General features: G+C 34.4%; 1 long non-coding RNA gene across 1 annotated transcript in view; it reads left to right on the top strand.

The window, feature by feature from the left end:
- Positions 1-20,707, top strand: part of LOC107970490 (uncharacterized) — a 60,263-nt gene that overhangs the window by 26,371 nt on the left and 13,185 nt on the right. The window lies entirely within an intron of this gene.

Here is a 20,707-nt window from a genome sequence, read left to right as displayed (position 1 = left end):
CTCAAGTGAATGTAGCTGGTTTGATTTTCTATCCAAACCATGAAAGCTTTTCCCATATCAGCAATAAGCCTCTTTCGCTTTCTTATCATTTGTGTGTTCACCAGAGTAGCATTTGCAATTTCCCTGAAGTTTCTGCCTTTGCATTCACAACTTAGCTAACTGTTTGGCTCAAGAGATGTAGCTTTCAGCCCATCTTGGCTGTTGACATGGCTTTCTTTACTAAGCTTAATCATTTCTAGCTTTTGTTTTAAAAGTGAGAGACCTGCAGCTCTTCCTATTACTCAAACAGCTAGAGGTCATTTTGGGGTTATTAATTGGCTTAATCTCAATATTTTTGTTTTATGGAGAATAGGGGGCCCAAAAAGAGAAAGCAAAATGATAGAAAGGCTGGTGAGTGGAGCAGTCAAAGCACACGGCACTTATTGATTATGTTTGCGTCTTACATGGGTGTGGTTTGTGGTGCCACCAAACAATTAAAATAGCGTCATTAATCACTGATCATAGATTACCATAACAGATATAATAATAATAAAAAGTTTGAAATATTGCGAGAATTATCAAAATGTGACACAGAGACATGGCAATCACGTGCTGTCAGAAAAATGGCACCAATAAATTTGCTGAATGCAAGGTTGCTATAAACCTCAATTTGTAAAAAATACAACATTTGTGAAACACAAGAAAACAAAGTATGCCTGTATTGTCAAAGTAAAACTTGAACTGGACAAAGTTAAATAGACAAGGATGATTTATTTTATCTTATTTTATTTTATTTTTTTTGAGACAGAGTCTTGCTCTGTCACCCAGGCTGGAGTGCAGTGGTGTGATCTCTGCTCACTGCAACCTCTGACTCCCTGACTCAAGTGATCCCAACCTCACCCTCCCAAGTAGCTGGTACTACAGGTTCACGTTGCCACGCCTGGCTAATTTTTGTATTTTGGGCAGAGATGGAGTTTTGCCATATTGCTCAGGCTGGTATCAAACTCAGCTCAAGTGATCCACCCACCGTGGCCTCCCAAAGTGCTGGGATTACAGGCATGAGCCACCGTGCCTGCCCGGAAGACTTTATTTAACACTACTGCAATAGGTGACAGTGAACTCTGCTGAAACAAAGGTCTATAGAATTTTTAAGAGCTGAGGTAGGTGGAATCATAGACTACCTGTGCTTACTGATTGGCCTTACCCAAAGGAAAAGTAAACCTTCATCTATTTTCATGACAGGAGGTAGTTTTACAGTTTGGAGTAATGTGCCTGCCCACTGCAGTTAAGCTCCCGTTCTTCCACAGAAACTCAGAAGTAGAAGTGTTGCACTCTTCTAAGTTTACACATCAATGAGATGCCTCCCAGGTTCTTGACAAAGACATTTCTTGGGTTTTAAAACTGGCGAGATGCTGGGCAAAGGTTTACATACATTTCAAAGGGGCAGGGAAAGAACATACAACTGGAAGTTTTGTTTTTGTTTTTTTTAAAGAAATGCTCTAAGAAGAGTCAGGGGCCTTAAGTCAGGAAGAAGCCTGCCTAAAATTTAGTCAAGTTAGGGGAAAATTAAGGCTGTATCTTGATCAGTTCTTACTCTTTTTATAACTTCAGACTCAGAAACAGTAGTTTCCTTCCTGTTCCTCAAAGACACCAAGTATATTTCTGTTCTATAATCTTTGCATTTGTTGGACTCTCTGGAACAATATTCTGCCAGCTTACTACATGGCTTGTTCTCTTATTTTCTTCTGATGTATACTCAAATGTCAACTTACCACCAGAGTGATATTTCATGACCACCCTATTTAAAACAGCAATCCTCCCTATATCCATTACTATGCTTTATTTTTCTATAACATCTGATATTATTATTCAATAACATCTGATATAGTATATATAATTGAAGTGCTAAGAACCTAATGATATAGCCTGAATTATTTTCTCATATAGTCTTAGAACTAGCATATCATAGGTGCTCATCATAGGTGCTTGATATGGTTTGGCTGTATCCACATCCAAATCTCACCTTAATTTGCAATAATCTCTGCATGACATGGGAGGAGCTAGGTGGAGATAATTGAATGATGGGGGCAGTTCCCCCATACTGTTCTTGTGGTAGTGAATAAATCTCACAAGATCTGATGGTTTTATAAATGGGAGTTCCATTTCACAAGCTATCTCTTGCTTGCCGCCATGTAAGACATGTCTTTGCTTCTCCTTTGCCTTCCACCATGATTGTGAGGCCTCTCCAGCCATGTGGAACTGTGAGTCCATTAAACCTCTTTCCTTTATAAATTACCCAGTCTTGGGCATGTCTTTATTAGCAGCATGAGAACAGACTAAAACAGTGCTCAATAAATTTGTGTTAAATACATGAATTAATGAAGTAGTTACTAATAACATTTCAGTTTTCAAAATGAAGAAAGTGAGGCATAAATATATTAAAGTACTTAGGTCCGTAGAGTCATTCAGTATCAGAGTTATGTATTAATCTACACCAACTTTGCTGACTTTAAATCTAAATATTCAGCTAGTAATTAAAAGACAGATTAGGAGTTGTAGTTTTTGAACAAATTCATGGAAATGATTTAAATATGTGCAACTTAATATGGAAAAGCAGAGTGGCCATTCAGTCCAAATGTGATTTTCGCATTGTTTCAACAAATTGTCCATAGCACCCATCACAGTGCCTGGCCCATGATTAAAACCATGTAAATAGTTAATGAATGAATGAATAAATCAATGACTGGAGTTAGCAGTCTAGATTTTTGACAACAGCTATGTAATTTTGGATATTTGGCTAGTTTCTTTAAGCCTCAAAATTATTATTGGCAAATTTTGAACAGGCTAGATAGTCTCCTTAGTAGTGATGAAATGGTAGCCACCACAATCATACACCCTTTTTCACATAGAGAGAGTTGTTGCAGAGAAGTAGCTACCCAATCAGAGACTATATTTTCCATACTTGCATCTAGGGCACATTCCATTGCAATATAGTTGAAAGTCATTTATATCACTTCTGAGCTGAAGTTCAAGAAGAAAATGTGTCCCTTCCACATTTCCTTTATTTTCTGGATGAATTTAGAGAACTTCAAGGCTGTAGTGGGGAATACAGCTAAAAGATGAAACAGCTCATTTCTCTGAATTACCATGTGGAAGAAAGCCATTCACCCACCAGCAACACCTAAGCAGTTATTTAATCTGAGTGTAAAATAGTAATCTGTGGTATATAGTCCATAAAACAGTTGAGTTTATTATAGCAGCTAACAATGCCCTTAATGTCATAATCACAAATGTTTATTTTAAATACAAAATTCCATGTTCTACACTCATGTCAAATTAGTAATTTTTTTCAGATATTAAACATAATTTCCCAGATAAAAGGCAGAAAACAATAATATTGTACTAATTATTTTCCATTTTCAGGGCCATAACCCTAATTCTATTCCTAGTTAGCTAACACTTTTAATGGCCATATCGTTTCCAAGTGGTCTCTTTTCTTCTATTTTATTCTCCTTCAAATGATCATTATAAATGTTTTGTAGTTTTTTTCACTTATTCATATATTGACCTTTTATATAAGATAAACTCAAATGTTCACATCTGGCTTTTAATCTTTTTCTAAAATTCCTATCTAGGGTTTATCTCCTAGTGGTACCCAATGTAAATCTGCTTTAACCAGATCTCTAGCCCACACCTCTTTAAATCAACTATGCTTAGTTGAGTCTCTGAAGTTTTACCATTCCTTCCCCTGGGTTACTTTCTTTTTATCTGTAGTACTAATCTTTTAAGATCTGTCCATAAGCTTTTTCTTCTTGAAAACTTCACTTTCCCTCTGTCAAATTAATGTTAATTTCATGTGTGTACACTTTGGTTCTTAATATTTTATGTCAGGAATGGAAGATGCTTAACTTATTTTGCCACCTTGGACCTAATCCTGTTTCTATAATCATATTGTAACAATCTTTCCCAGTTATTTTATAAAAACACTTTGCACAGGAAGGGTTCAGGCTGAAGCTTTTAATTAGATCAATTGACCCATTCTTGTTTTGAAATACAAGCTTATATCATTTAATTCTATTAAATTGTCTTTCATATATATATATATATATACACACACACACATACACACACATGTACATAATAGTTCTCCTATTAGACTACAATATTATTAAGAAAAGTAGTTTCTATAATTGGGCAAAACACAGAGTAGGGTTTTTTATTTTTAGCTCTTAATGATGGTTAATATTAAAGAAAAAGCCCTCAACATCTGAAAACAAACAAGAAGTAGAACGTAAGAGTCCAAATTTGCAAATACAGCTCTAATAGTAAAATGTTCAAAACAAATCAGTCTGGCAGCAATGGGGTATAGCATTTTAAGTTCTCTGTACCATGCAGCATAAAAGTAAAAGATTTAAAGTTTATATTTAGAGGCAATATATTTGTCAGAAAGATGTAAAATTCCTGTTAAATGTTCACAATATAGAAAACATGTTATTACTTTGGTTCTATTTAGTATGAATTTTTTAAAACAGAGAAGGCAGAGGAAAATTATGGTATTAGGGTAATGTTATTTATATTTTTATTTTAGAAAAGCAAGATAGGTGATGTTTAAGTGAAGCAAAAATAATAAATTATAATGTTTAAGAAATGCTAATGGCATTCATGATCACTTTGGGAGGCTGAGATCAGATCATTTGAGGTCAGGAGTTCAAGACCAGCCTGGCCAACATGGTGAAACCCTGTCTCTACTAAAAATACCAAAATTAGCCAGGTGTGGTGGTATGTACCTATAATCCCAGCTCCTCAGGAGGCTGAGGCAGGAGAATTGCTTGAACCCAGGAGGCAGAGGTTGCAGTGAGCCGAGATGGTGCCACTGTACTCCAGTCTGGATGATGGAGTGAGGCTCTGACTTCGTTTTTTTTTTTTTTTTTTTTTTTTTTTTTTTTAAAAAAAAAGAAACTGGCTGGTAAATATAAGAGGAAATAAATTATAAATCAAGAGTAATTTCTAATGTTTGGCAAATTTCTTCAGGTATAGGCAAAATAAAAGTTCCTATGAAGTTCATTTATTTCCTCTCAGTGATACCATAACAAGGCAGTATTTCTTTCAATAAAATAATCTTAAGAAGTTAGAAAAAAAATGGCTATTAGGTTATGGCTTCTTTCTTACATTTCCTCAAATTTGTTTGATGCAACGATTTTTGCATAATTTGATAGAGTCATCTAAAATTATGGATAAGCAACGTATGTGACAAAAACTAATACAAAACTATTCATTATTATAAACATAAAACATAAATTTCAACAATCTTTTTGTGTTGAATTTTCACATATTTAATATATATTTTTAAAACCCTGTTACTAACATTGTATATTCAATTATTAAGAAAATAAATACAATTGGTTTAGTATAAAGGTTTGAATTTTTTAATGAAAGCTTTTCAAACTAATATTTGAAATTAAACAAAAAACTAGCCTTTATCATTTACATAAAAAATTATTCAGTGATTGAAATTTTTCTCTTCTAAACATTTACAGAAATGCCAACAGCAGATAAAGGTATAAATACAGTTTATTTAGCGTTTATCTTTTCAGGCAAGTTCAAGTATTCTGTCAATTAGAACTTAAACGAATTCCAGACATCTGCATAATATGTTCTTATTGGTGCTGTAAGAGGAATCGGGGTTGATAGATTCAGGAACATAGTGGCAGGCTAAAAATGAGTTGTGTGACCAGGTGGTATGCAGAATGCTAGGCTTAAATTTGGAAATTTCAGAGGTGTTTTAGTTATATAGATGGCTATGATTAAAGATTTGCATTAGAAGAGTAATTGGTAATAATATGGCCTGGAAGAGGCCTTGAGACTTGAAATAAAGACAATACCTATCAGTGGAAACACTCATCTATTCTCACTGGTCTCCTTCAGACTCACTTGTTTACAAAGCTACTGGTTGGGGAGGGGTAGAGTAGGCTGTTTAAAATGTAAATAGCTCCTCCAACAAGCTGGGGAGATTTCCATTACTTGAAAGTTGTTCTAGTTCCCTGGAGTTGGCAGGGAGCCAGAGCAGCAGGTTGAGGAGCCTGTTATATAGTCACTTCCCTAGTTGCTGCAGCTGCTGAGAGCAGATCCGGTCTATTTACCTGGTCCCCATGGGATTCTCCCTCTTGCTCACCCACCTGGCCAACCACAAACCAATCAATCCTAGCCTCCATTTCAAGGCTTTTCTAGGGCTCTGAAGAATTAATACCTCTCTGAAAGTACTTTATATTCAGGAAACACCTCATTAAATCATGAGGGTCAAGTATAATATATGAGATGGTCCATTTGGAAGAACCAGATCATCACAGACATATCTAGGGATGGGAGTTCTAAAAGGTTATACCTATCAGACCGTGCCTTGAGTGTGATTAAATGTGTCTAACTAAAGGGAGAGGGGTCAGCACACCCTATTGGCCTTTGCTCTCTGAATTCCATTAGTCTTGAGGTCAGCAACTGGACTACCTGTACATCTCTATTATGCATAAGTGATGTGGTTATATTCCATTCCAGGCAGCCAAGAAAAGCTAATCTGAGACTAGTGTAGATATATTATCCTCACTTCCACCACTCCTTTTGTATTTACCCAGAAAGCTTTTCTCTTAAATAATAAAATATAAAATTTCAAGGTTGTCCTTGAAAGCAGGAATGGAGTAGGTAATTCACACTCTTGGTTTTTATTATCCTTAATGCCTTCCCCATTACAGAAGTTATATAAAATTTATCTTGTTCTAGGTATGATGCCGTGACTTGCTTTTTTTTTTTATTCAACATTCTGCATTTAAGCATATTCATGTTGGCTTACAGAGAGTCTACATGGCTTCTTTTAAATGCTCTGTAGTATTCCATTGTATAAATAGTCCACAATTTATGTATCTATTTCTCTACTGATGGAGATCTTTGGATTAGTTTCAATTTTTCGCTCCAAAAATTATGTCAGGGCTTATAGCTCTGCATGTCTTCTTTATAGGTGAGAGAATTTCAGTAGGGTATATAATAAAAGTGTAATGGTTCTATCACAGACTATGCATGTGTTCAATTATCCTATAAAGATTGAAACTTTTATCCTGAATGATTTTACCAATATACCATTCAACAAAAGGTGTATGGGAGTTTTCTTTTCCCAACATCCAACAAATACTTAATATGGCCAGATTCATTTTTACTTTGCTAATCACCTGAATATGAAAAGAATCTCATTTTTCAAAATTTGCATTTCCCTACAGAAATGCAAAAAGGTTGTGAGCCTTTTCATATGTTTATTGGCCATTGTGCTTCCTTGTATACTAATTCCTGTTTATACCCTTTGCACATATTTCCTTTTGAGCTATTTCTTTCATTATTGATTTGTAGCAGTTACTTATATTTTCTCAGTACCTTTTCATTTATTATAAATGATCAAGTTATGTCCTCCAAGTCTATGGCTAGTACTCTAGTTTTGTTTACAGTATACTTGTCAAATGCAAAATTTTTAATGCCATCATATTTAGCCAATCTTCTGGTTTTGCTTTGTATGCTTTGTGTCTTGTAGAGTGCTACAGACTGAATTGTTTTCTCTTTAAATTCATATGTTAAATCCCTAACCTTTAATGTGACTATATTAAGACATAGGAGGACCTCTGGGAGGTAATTAAGATTAAATAAGGTGAAAACAATGGTGATTTAATCTGCTCAGGCTGCTATAACAAAATACCGCAGACCTAGTGGCTTAAACAACAAAAGTTTACCACAATTCTGGAAGCTGGAAAGCCCAAGATCAAAGGGATGGCAAGATAGGGTACATTCTTGAGAGGTGAAGCCGGCTGGGCTTCTGGGTCAGGTGGCGACTTGGAGAACTTTTTTCTCTAGCTAAAGGATTGTAAACACACCCATCAGCTCTCTCTGTCTAACTAAAGGTTTGTAAATGCACCAATCAGCACTCTGTAAAAACAAACCAATCAGCAGTCTGTAAAATGGACCAATCAGCACTCTGTAAAATGGACCAATGAGCAGGATGGGGCCAAATAAGGGAATAAACGCTGGCCACCCAAGCCAGCAGCAGCAACCCACTGGGGTCCCCTTCCCTGTTGTGGAAGCTTTGTTCTTTTGCCCTTCATAATAAATCTTGCTACAGCACACTCTGGGTCCCTTTATGAGCTGTAACACTCACTACGAAGGTCTGCAGCTTCACTCCTGAAGTCAGCAAAACTGCAAACGCACTGGGAGGAACAAACAGCTCCGGACGGGCCACCTTTAAGAGCTGTAACACTGTGAAGGTCTGCGGCTTCACTCCTGAAGTCAGCGAGAGCACAAACCCACTGGAAGGAAGAAACTCCGGACACATCTGAACGAACAATCTCCGGACACACCATCTTTAAGAACTGTAACACTCACCGTGAGGGTCCGCGGCTTCATTCTTAAAGTCAGTGAGACCAAGAACCCACCAGAAGGAACCTGGAAAGCCCAGGATCAAGCGGATGGCAAGATAGGGTACATTCTGACGCCTCTCCTCTTGGCTTGCGGTGATAAAGACTTTTTGCTTGTCCAAATTTTAATTAGTCTTCTGAGCTTCTCCTAGGTCCACCTTTGCACTTCCTTGTACAATTCAGTTTTAGCAAAGAACCCTGCTAAATCAGTTTAGCTAATCCCCCATCTTCAGTATCTGATTAGGTTCCTTATCCTCCACCATCATCCCAGATGATGTCTGATTACCCTGGCCTGTCTTCCGCAAGAATCCTGTTAAGTTGGTTAAGCCAGAATCCAGTTCACCCCTGATATTTCCTCTTAGCAATTTCCCATCTACTGACACCCACACGGCTCTTCGACTATAAATTCCCATTTGCCAATACTATATTCAGCGTTGAGCCTAATCTTTCCCACACCCCATTGCAGTGGTCACTGTATCTATTGTGATGGTCCTTAATGAAGTCTTCCTTACCATGTTTTAACAAGTACCATTGAATAATTTTTTTCCCTTTAACAGTAGGTGGCTTACATCTCTCTGTGCGCTCCTCACATGACCTCTTGTTCACAGGCAGAGAGAGGTCGAGCTCTCTGATGTCACTTATAAGGACACTAGTTCTGTCAGATTAGGGTCCAGCTCTTATGGACTCGTTTAATCTTAACTATTTTTGTAAATGCCCTATCTACAAATAAAAGTCACTGTTATTTAGGGGTAAGGACTTCAACATATGAATTTTGGGAAGAAAAAAATTCAGTCTAAAGCAGGTGGGAACATAATTTGATAGGATCAGTGGCCTTATAGTAAGAGGAAGAGACCTTTCTCTCTCTCGCTCGCTCTCTCTTTTTCTCTCTTCCCTTCTTCCCCTACTTGGGCTAAGAGGAAAGGTCATGTGAAGCCGAAGTGGCTGTGTGCAAGCCAGGAAGACAGCCCTCATCAAAAAACTGAATTAGCCGAAACTTTCATCTTGAACTTCTTGCCTACAGTACCATGAGAAAAAGAAATTTCTATTGTCTAAGCCACCCAATAGATGGTATTTTGTTATGGCATCCTGAGCTGAGTAAGACATATAGTATTCCTGCCTTCTACCAAGCTCATAAATAATTGCTATTATTTATGTAATTACTTATAATTACTTATGGCATTTGACCCATATAGTATATATAAAAATATATGCATCTATGAAATGAGAATACATTGATCCAAAGACATTTACTGAAGGGATGACTCTGTCACCACTGATTTTTAATGCTTCATATATCTTTTACCATGATGCCATACCATGATGCTATGTGATATGGTTTGGCTGTGTCCCCACCCAAACCTCATCTTGAATTGTAGCTCCCATAATTCCCATGGGATGTGGGAGGGACTCTGCGGGAGATAATTGAATCATGGCTGCAGTTTCCCCCATACCATTCTTGTGGTAGTGAGTAAGTCTCACGAGGTCTGATGAGTTTATAAGGGGTTTCCCCTTTCATTTGGCTCTCATTCTGTCTTGTCTGCCACCATGTAAGACGGGCCTTTTACCTTCCACCATGATCTTGAGGCCTCCCAACCACGTGGAACTGTGAGTCCATGAAACCTATTTTTCTTTAGAAGTTACCCAGTCTCAGGTATGCATTTATCAGCAGCATAAAAATGGACTATATGTAAAATAGGGTTATTCCAATTGTCTATTTTGGTCAATTAGTCAATTTTGGTTTAATGTTCATCTATGTAGTGCATCAAGGCCACTTTACCTTGACTGCCATCCTGGTAATAGTGAGTCTTGATATCTGGTAGGTCAAGGGTCCTCCTTTTTTTTTTTTTTTGAGAGTGTTTTAAATGCACCTGTGATCTAGGTGATGTAGTAGGTCTGGAATGGGACCTAGATTCCGAATTTTATCTAAAGCATGTAGATTTTGACATTGAACAGCAGGCTTTTAGAAATAAGTTTGTAAAAAGTTTTGTTGAATAAAAATAAAGTTGAAAGGCTAATGTAAATGCAATAATTCGTGAAATAATCTGCCAAGAATTGATTGTGATTTAAAATATAAAGTCCTCCCATAATAGAACATAGTACTTTTTTCAGATATTTATATCCTTCAACAATGTGTTTTAATTTTCTTTATAAAAGGGCACTCTTTGTTAGGTTTCTACCCAGATAGCCTAAATTTTATATTGCCTTTATAAATGGTATTCTTTTTCCCTGTTCAATACTGAAATAGAGAAAATTGGTGGTATATGTGAAAGCTTTTCATTTTTATATGCTGATCTTGTATTCAGAAACCCCAATGAATTACCAGGTCTAGTAGTGAGATAGCTGAAATTTGCTTTCTTTAAAAATAACTTGGCCTGAGTTAGGATGAAGCACATAGGGTCCTTACTTTCCTTTTTTTTCTATTTGCTGCAAGTTTTGGATTACCTGTTCTTGATAGATTGGTAAAATTTGTCTAGATGCAGTGTATTCCCTGTTCCCATTCCTTTTGTGAGTGGGATTGGCCCAAGGTTTTAATTGCTGACTTTGTACTTTAATGGTGACAGATTTAGTAATGTTTTCTATTTTTTCTTGATTCAAATTTGTTTCTATTTTTTTAATAAAAGATCTTGTCTCAAATTATGGTCTAAAAACTCCTGTGGTTCCTGGAGAAACTTTCAGGGAGTTCATGAAGTAAAAAACAGTTGTGTAATTACACTATACTGAAATATTATTGTTTTTACTCTCACTTTTTCACAAGTGTATAGTGAAAGGTTTCAGAATTTCAGAGATGAAAGAGTGGTATTGTAGCAGATTTAATGTAGTATCAAGCGAAAGTTTAAAGAAACATGGCACTATTCTACTTTTTTGTTTCTTTTGCTATAGTTATCTCATGTAGTTTATATTTATATTAGCATGCAGTGAGCTTGTTATTGTTATATTTTAAAATATATTGATAAATGCATATTTTAACATTGCTTTAATTTTTAAGTGATAAATGTTGATATATAAGCCTGCATAAATACAAGCTCCTTGAGGTCCTCAATTTTTAAAAGCATAGAGTTCCTGAAACCAAAATGTTTGAAAACTACTATTCTGGAAAAATTTTTGTTTTGTCAAAAGTGTCAAATTCATTGATATAAAAGTGTTCATCACTTACACATCTTTTAAAAATATTGATGTACTAATCTCTCTATGTTTACACTGAATTCCATTTAAAAATTTATTTTCTTACAAGTTTTAAATAATCATATTTAAATGCTTATTTTTTTCATTCTTCTGTTTATTGAATATTAAAATTTGCTGTTTGTGTATTCTCTTCTTTTTGTGTACCTTTCGCTTACTTTTATGTCATTAAACTAGGCTCTTGAATAGTTGCCAAATAAGCAATCTTTTTTTAAAGAAAGACTGCAAATATATTTTTAAGTATCACTTAAACTGTGTCACAAGTTCTCTGATGCAGAATTTGCTTATTACTTAATTCTAAGCATTTAAAAATTGTCATTCTTTTAAAATTCCATTTTTACAAGCTTTTAATTGTTGAAAAATTAATTACATGGAGATTCAGTGCAGTATGCATGGTTTAAATTCATTTAGTTTTGTTTTAAATTTTTTATGCAATGTAGTATGTGGCAAATATTTGTAAATATCCACATGCACTTCAACATTGTTGATTACATGAATACATAACCATGAACATGTATAGTAGCTTTGGCTTTCTTTGAATTTTTTTGATTAATCATTAGCAAGTATTAAACAGCTTGATCTATCAGTTTCTGAGATATGTACATTTAAGTTTTATGATTGATAATTTATCTGTTGCTTCTTAATATTCTGTCAGTATTTTCAATATATATTTCGAGGCTATATTATTGAGTGCATATATGTTTATTACCTCAATGTATTATTGACTGGTTGTGTCAAGAATTGTAAAGCAACTAAAATTTACTCTGCATGCAAGCTCGAAAGTTGTTAAAATCCAGAAGACACAAGACTCCTGGTTTAGAGCAAATGGAAAGTTTATTATTCACAACAATAGCAGCAGTCACAACATTTTCATATTCTTATGCCTGTTCCCAGATCTCAAATTCCCATACAGTGATGTTACAAGGGCCCAATAATGCCTACGTGAGCATTAAAATGTGTTATAAGAGAATTGCAAACTTAAGAGACCCTAGTCTTTTATAATGTGCTGCAAGCAAATAAATCCAAATTCTTCTGTAGAGGGAGATATTAACTTTTATTCTACTCAGAAGTAAACAAACCTACCTCTGCTCTGGAAAAATAGCCTATCTCGGTTTTCCAAACCTGTTTTCTATACAAACCTCTTTAAAAAGATAGATAGTTGAGAAATAATGCTCTCAGTACCTCTGTTTGTAAGCTGTGCAAAAATTCAAGAGACCATTGGTGAATTGTCTTCTAATAAGTTGTTTCTATTTATCATTAGAAACAATCTAATTTGTTACTAGGAATAGCTTTATTTATTAACTAAAGATAATGAATATAACATAATTGTTATTGGTAACAATTTATTAACTAAAGATAATGAATATTACATAATTGTTAACAATAATTGCTTTTACCATAATTGTTATTGGTAACAATTATGTAATATTCATTATCTTTAGTAAATAAAGCTATTCCTAGTAACAAATTAGATTATTTCTAATGATAAATAGAAACAACTTATTACCAATTGTTATTGGTAACAATTATGTAATTGGTATAATTGTTATTGGTAACAATTATGTAATTGGTAACCAATAATTTGTAATAATTGTGTAATATTCATTCTTTTTAGGTAATAAATATTATAATGTCGCATGAATATTTCCATACTAGCATTAATTGTTAAGTGGTTGACAGATATATTTTCTCAACACTTTTATATATTATTTTCAATTTGACTTTTTATTTTGATTTGAAGGTAGAATCGTATGAATTTTAAAAATCTAATTAGAAATATTTGACTTTTCACAGTAAAAAAGTTATACACAATATAAAAATACAAAAGTACAGTTTCTGCTATACTTTGAATGTGTCTGCTACAGTTTATATGTTGGCGAGTTAATCCCCAATTTAACAGTGTTCATAAGTGGGACCTCTAAGAAGTGATTTGGTCATGAGTGCTCCGCCCTTATAAATGAGTTAACACCATTTTTTTTTTAAGTGGGAGTGGATGAGTTTTCATGGAAATGGGTTCTTCATAAAAGGATGAATTCGGTCCTCTTCCCTCCTGTTCTCTTACCTTCCACCATGGGATGATACAGCGACAAGGCTATTGCCAGATGCTAACACCTTGATATTAGACTTCCTGGTGTCCAAAACTTGATAAATACATTTCTTTTTGACAATAATTTTACCCAGTTGTGGCACTCTGTTATAGCAACACAAAATGGACTAAGTCAGTTCTCGTATACTGTATACAGTTGGCCCTCTGTATCCATGGGTTCTCATCCATGGATTTAACTGAACATGAATTGAAAATACTGGAAATAAATTGTGTCTCTACTGAATGCATACAAAGTTTTTCTTCCTGTAATTTTTCCCTAAGCAATACAGCATAACAACTATTTACATAGCAATTACATTGTACTAGAAATTATTAGTAATATAGCGGTACTTTAAAGTATATACTTGGGAGGATGTGCATAGGTTATATGAAAATGCTAAGCCATTTTATTTCAGGGACTTGAGCATCAACAAATTCTGGTATCCAAGTGAGGTCCTGAAACCAATCACTCATGGATACCAGGGGATGATGACTGTACAATATTTAGATTTATTTTCATCATTTAAATTTAATTTTATGTTTTCCGTCCTTTGTCTTTAATTTTTTGCCATTCAATTATGACATTTTAAATGGCCCTTCTATCTGTAGTTGGTTTCAAAAAATATATTCATATGTCAATTCATATGTCAATAAGACTTTCTTTTTTTCTCTGAATCTACTTAGTTGTGCTTCCTTAGACAACCTATAACTCAGGAAATCAAAACTCTGTATCTCCTTACTGCCTCATGGGTGGTGATGTTATGTTATTCACCTTGGTTTTATGAAGTGGTTCTCTTTGGTGGTCATCCAGGGGAACTATTTGGGTCCCATTATCCTAATGGAGGAAAATTCTTAGCTACTTCTTCATTTCCAATTTCAGGTCTCATAAGTTTCATGAGAAGTTAAAAATATTATAAAAATCAGTGAAGTCTGGAAGAGTTGTAACTGGCTGTCTAATTATTGTTGTCATAGATGAGGGAATGCCAAGAAGATGAGGTTTCTGAAGGGCAAACTTCAGTCAGCCTCCGCTTCTTAATTCATAACTCAAGTTGTCGTGAGTTTTGAATAATTAAAGTGAGCAGAGGAAACAGAATAGGGTGGATGATAACATTGAAAATGGAGACTGCGCTTAGTTATAAATATTTTCTAATTTCTTTTTCCTTTGGTCAGTATTCACATAGAGTTAAGCTTGCTTGTTAAGATTAGGCAACATGAGATTAATAAAATTCTATACAATTTGGGAAGCCAAATCGATTTTTGTTTGCTTTATTATTTTGACAAAATTCTAAATGGCTATAACTATTGAGAGGATGGTTTTGCTGCTTCAGTAAGTTTTATAGTATCCTATGCCATTGCTGATTTTATTTTATTAATGGACATTTAATCACAACTAGTGACAACAGAGAGATTATAATAAATTAGAGGAATGAGATTAGTCAAATTATGTTTTACCAGAAAAAAATTGTTTTTTCATGTTTATTATTTTTTTCTAATAAAACTAACATCATCATTAGATTTTCTATTCAGCAAATTTGTCAAAAGCATCCAGAAATGTACGGGCAGGGTGCCATATATCTTCAGAGAAGAAAAATCACTTTTAGTTTGAAACAATCTGTGACAGACAGACTTGTAACATGGCCTACAGTGATTCTCAACCTCCTAGTTTTCAAACCATTTTGAAATTCCTTCTCCTTCAGTGGGGCCTGAATATAGTGACTTTCTTCCAACCAACATAATATAGCAAAGTTGATGAGTTACTACTTCCATGATTGCTACAAAGATGGTGACTTCTACCTTGCTAGTAACACTGTCCCTTGCTGGCTTTGATAAAACAAGTTACTATATTTGAGAAGCACATGTGATAATTGTCTGAGGGCCACTTTTGGCCAATAGCTATTAGCAAAAAGATTCTCCATTCAACATCCGTTGAAAAACTGAATACTACCAACAACAACCACCTAAATTAGCATGGAAGAAAACTTGTACCCAGTGAAGCCTTGAGATGACTCCCCAGCCCTGGCAACACAGGCATGCACATTCATTGCAGTCTTTTAAGAAACCTTGAAGTAAAAGACTCAACAGGGCAATTCCCCGATTTCTGATCTGTAGGAATGGTGAGAGAATAAATGTGTGTTGTTTTCAGTATTAATGTTTAGGGTAATGTTTTGCACATTAATAGATAACTAATATAACTTCTATGAACGTCAGCATAAACATCAGATTGTTTTCTTATGAGTGAGTGCTACAGGGCTATTTATTTATAATGCTAGTATAACTCTTGTCATATAATATTATGTTCCCAGAGTACTCATGTTGAAGTCCTGGAGTCAAAGATTAACATCCCAGCAGCACAGCCCTAAATCTAGCAAAAGTTTTATTCAAATTTTGGTTCCATTCTCCTCTTTATTTGTGAGAGGAGATACATATGAATCAGTCTGGGTTCTATGTGTAAATATGATTGCTATAACTTAGACTAGTACCCAGGATAAATATCTATTATGCCATATTTCCTTTCATACATTTATAATATGAATTATATAATAAACACGAGTTTCACATGATTGTCACTGTGCTTGGTTGGTTAGTTTCTGTTTTTGTGGTACTTTTGAGATTTTGGCCTTAATTTTTCCTCATCAGCTTTATAGGGATCCCTATTTTTTCTGTGTCATTACTTCTTGGGAATATGTTAAGCCACAGAAGGAAAAAAAAACTATTTAAAAATGATTAAAATATAGTTTCCGCCAAGATACCTACTTTATACATTATTTAGGCATTTCTTTTCTGGCTTCAATTAGTTGATTGTGCCCTTTTAAATCACAGTTTTATAAATGATGTTCCTGTATCTAACAATTTGTGATTAATTTTTCTCTGTGACAGAAACTGAAGCCTGAAACTACTCCCTGTGGTTCCCTTTATTCATTACTCAATGATTCCGTCAGTGATGGGTACACAGAATTGAAAATGTTCTAAGCTAACTGAACCTGACTCAGCAGGGCCTGGGGAATCTAGCCATGAGGGATGAAAGGGAAAAATCTGGGGACTCTATATGCCTATAGGAAAACACCTGTTTGAATGTCTCTTCTTAACTGACTTTGTCTAGTTTTATACAATAATGAAAGCCATTTGAATGCAAAAATCATAGCCTAAAAAGCAAAGAGAAGAAATTCCTGACACTGTCTTATTTGATTTTAAATAAATAATACAAGCAAACTCTCTGAACTAGAAAAAAGTGAGATCCATGAAAATGAGGCCAGTCGTGAGTTACAATTTGCTTTCTTTTACGCACAGTGTTTGAAACTTAGAGAAACAGGATCTTGGAGACAATATTTACTTTACCTGTTTCTCTAATACTATATGAATCCACAAACAAATCTGCATGTTTATTTCACATTCAACACCAAAGTTGTCACATGATTCCAGGTGATTTGTTCTAATAACAATTACCTATTTTCAGCTACAGAACCTTTTTTCTGTTGCTTTTTCACCTTTTAATGCCTTCATCTTCAATTTATGCTTTCTGCCACAGGTGGCGGCAGAGTCTCATGGGTACAGGATAGTGAGCCTGCTGATGTGAGATCCAAATTTATCAACTCAGCTCAAACTTATTTTTAAACACATTTTAATTTCATTTCATTTTACCTTTAAACTTGGTTTTAAATTGTGAAAATAATACATAATATAAATATTCATTTAGAACAACAATTGGTGATAAGTAGAAGTTACTTCACGATGGCACTAGCAGCGTCATAAGACCATTCCCTGAATGTAAATACTTTAAAACAATTTCTTAAGCATCTTTTCAGATAATTTATTTGCACGTATCAAGGTTTCACAAATAAATGAGATTATATTGTCACACTGTTGTGCAATTTGATTTTAAAAATTAACAGCATATTATATGCTATATCTTTTTCCATAGTATAGTTAATGCCTAATATATTTAACCATTCTCCTATTCCTTTAACTTTCCTTCTTCTCTTCCTTTTTCATTATTCTTCTTTTGTATTTATTAAACGAACTATGTAATGAGTAGCACTTCACATATATCTTCGTGTATATGTTTGAAATTATGGGTGGATGAATTCCCAAATATGGAATTGCTAGCTCTTATGGTATACACTTTTAAAATTTTCACAGAAATAAAAGATTGAACAAATTTAAACTTCCACAAAAATGTTTGTGAATGCTTAATTCTTCTAGAGTTTTGTCAACATTGGTTATAAACCCTAGCTTAATTGGTTAGTGTTTCAAAATATATATATCTCATTGGTATTTTAATTTGAATTATGTAAAGTGAGTGAAGTTGAGCATATTTTCCTCTATTAACTAGCTATTCGTATTTATTTTTCTTTGAACTTGGAGTTTGAAATTACATAAATCAGCTTTTACTGTGATAACAAACAATCCCATATCTCAATATTTTGTGACAAAACACATTTGTTTCTTGCTCATGTTACATAAATACATGGTCTACTCTGGCTTTGCTGGGCTTAGCTCTGTAAATCTTCTCATTTTGAAACACAGGTAACAGGCATAGTCACTATCTATAATTTCTAGTTCTCATGACTGGGGAGCAGAGCAAGAAGATACCTGTCAAGATACACAATAACATCTAAAGTGTCTGTTCAGATGGGGACTTTGGAGTTGTGACAATATATCCTTTTACATTAGATTGAAAAAATAGATCACATAGCCAAGACCAAGTTCAATGGCCTATAAAGGCATGGAAAAAACGTGGAGAGAAAAAAAAATTATTGTGAAAACCTAATGAAATTTACCATTATGATCTTGACATTTCTCTATTGGTTAATTTTCTTGCTTATGTATTTATTAAAAACAATCTTTGTATATTAAGGAAACCATTCCATTGTCATATTTGTAACACTTTTTTATGCAAATCTTCACATATGTTTGGCTTCTATAGTCATTTTTATGCTATAAATTTTTAGAACATTACATATATTATATATAATAAATGTATAATATAAATAAAATTCCATAGATAATATATATTTTTATATAAAACATTAACGTTTATAAATCATTTATTTATAATATTGTTATATATTATACATAAATTATATATATAATTTTAAAAATATAAACTTTATTTAACACTTACTTTCATGGCTTCTGGTCCTATATTATGTTAGAAAGAAAATCTCTCCTCCATGACTATAAGAAACAGCAAAATGATGAATTGTTAAGTAAAATAAATCTACATGCACACACACACACACACACACATACACACCCAAATTTGGCCGGGTGCGGTGGCTTACACCTGTAATCCCAGCACTTTGGGAGGCCGAAGCGGGGTGGATCACGAGGTCAGGAGGTTGAGACTATCCTGCTAACACGGTGAAAACCCGTCTCTACTAAAAAGAAAATAAAAATAAAAAATTAGCTGGGAGTGGTGGTGGGCGCCTGTAGTCTCAGCTACTTGGGAGGCTGAGGCAGGAGAATGGCGTGAACCCGGGAGGTGGAGCCTGCAGTGAGCCGAGATCGCGCCACTGCACTCCTGTCTGGGCGACAGAGGGAGACTCCATCTCAAAACAAACAAACAAACAAAAAACTACACGAAATATATATCTTGATTATAATTTGTACAGAATATCTTTTAAAGAAACATGCATTTAAACCCAGGTAATTTCCATCCTTCTATTATATCTAAATTAAACTAATTAGAGAAAAAGTATCTCTCTGATCCTCATTTGTTAAGATGACTTAATCAAGTTTAATAAATTTTTTTTCTAGACCTTTATATCTGTTTCTCTGCATCGATATATTTCTTGTTTTTTTCCACAGAAGTTTAATACAATTCCTAAACATGCCATAAAATTCAAATACCTAAATCACTCCGTTTGATTTATTTTCAACAAATCTCTTCTTGACATATTCTATTTTCCAGAAAACACCATATTTCCTTGTTTCTCCTGGATCTGGACATATATGTATATAAAAGCATATATATAAAGAGGTAGATATTAATATCCATGTTATTAATCACGTGTTTAACATTCTAAAACTGGAGTGCTATGGTGACTTGATTCACATGGTTCAATGATGTCTGACAAAGTCATTCACTTCCACATACTTTCATATAGTATAATTCAAGAGAAGTTTAAATCATGTTCTCACCTGGAAAGGGCTTATAATTTAATTCAGGTAACAAGTACATATATCAACAATTAGTGAATTATATAGGGCTTTAAATAATAAAATTATATTATTATATACAAAGTAATATCAAAACCAGCACGCATTAGAGCTGTCAATAGAAGCTTTGCTGGAGGTAGAGGCCCAATTTTAAAGATGGGTAAGATCTAGGTAGACGCTAAAATTATAAAAGACTAAATATAAACATTGGGTAGAAGGACAGGATAAGCAAAGGTAAGGTAACGAGAAAAGGATTAGACTTTTAGATACAATAAATAATGTCTACACTAACCTGCTTGCTGAAGACTGGAAGTGTATAATATTAAGAAACAGTAGATACAGTCCAACTTCTGGCATGTTGATGTGAGGCGTTCTGTGGACCTTCTCCCTAGTGAAACTGATAAAAAATATTTTTAAAAAAGATACAACAATTTAAAGCCATGGACATGATCTTAAGAGCATACAATAAATGAAGAAACATCCAGTCAAGAAAATTAACAAAAATTTGTTAAGAAAAGTCAGAGTCAATGGTATTTAAAACAAAATTACTTCTTCCCAATCCCCACCTGCAGCTGATAATGCCACCCCAAACCACTACATTGGAGATCACAGTGCTTTCTTTCTACCCTGCTCCCCATCACGGGGTGTTGTTGTTGTTGTTGTTGTTGTTGTTTTCCCTGGGAAGAGCAGGATGTCAGAATTTCTCATCCTTCCCCAGCTGCCTGCTCAGTCTGAGTTTTGGGAAAGTGCACTTGAAAAGTGGGGACTCCTTTGCTATAACTAACTCTCACTCTGTCTTTGGCACATTATCACTAAGAATATGGGGGCAGAAACTGCTTTTGACAAAATTATAACAGTGAGA

The sequence above is a fragment of the Pan troglodytes genome, chromosome 2 (genome assembly GCF_028858775.2).
Source record: "Pan troglodytes isolate AG18354 chromosome 2, NHGRI_mPanTro3-v2.0_pri, whole genome shotgun sequence".
NCBI lineage: Eukaryota > Metazoa > Chordata > Mammalia > Primates > Hominidae > Pan > Pan troglodytes.
This window is presented reverse-complemented; position numbering and strand designations above follow the sequence as displayed.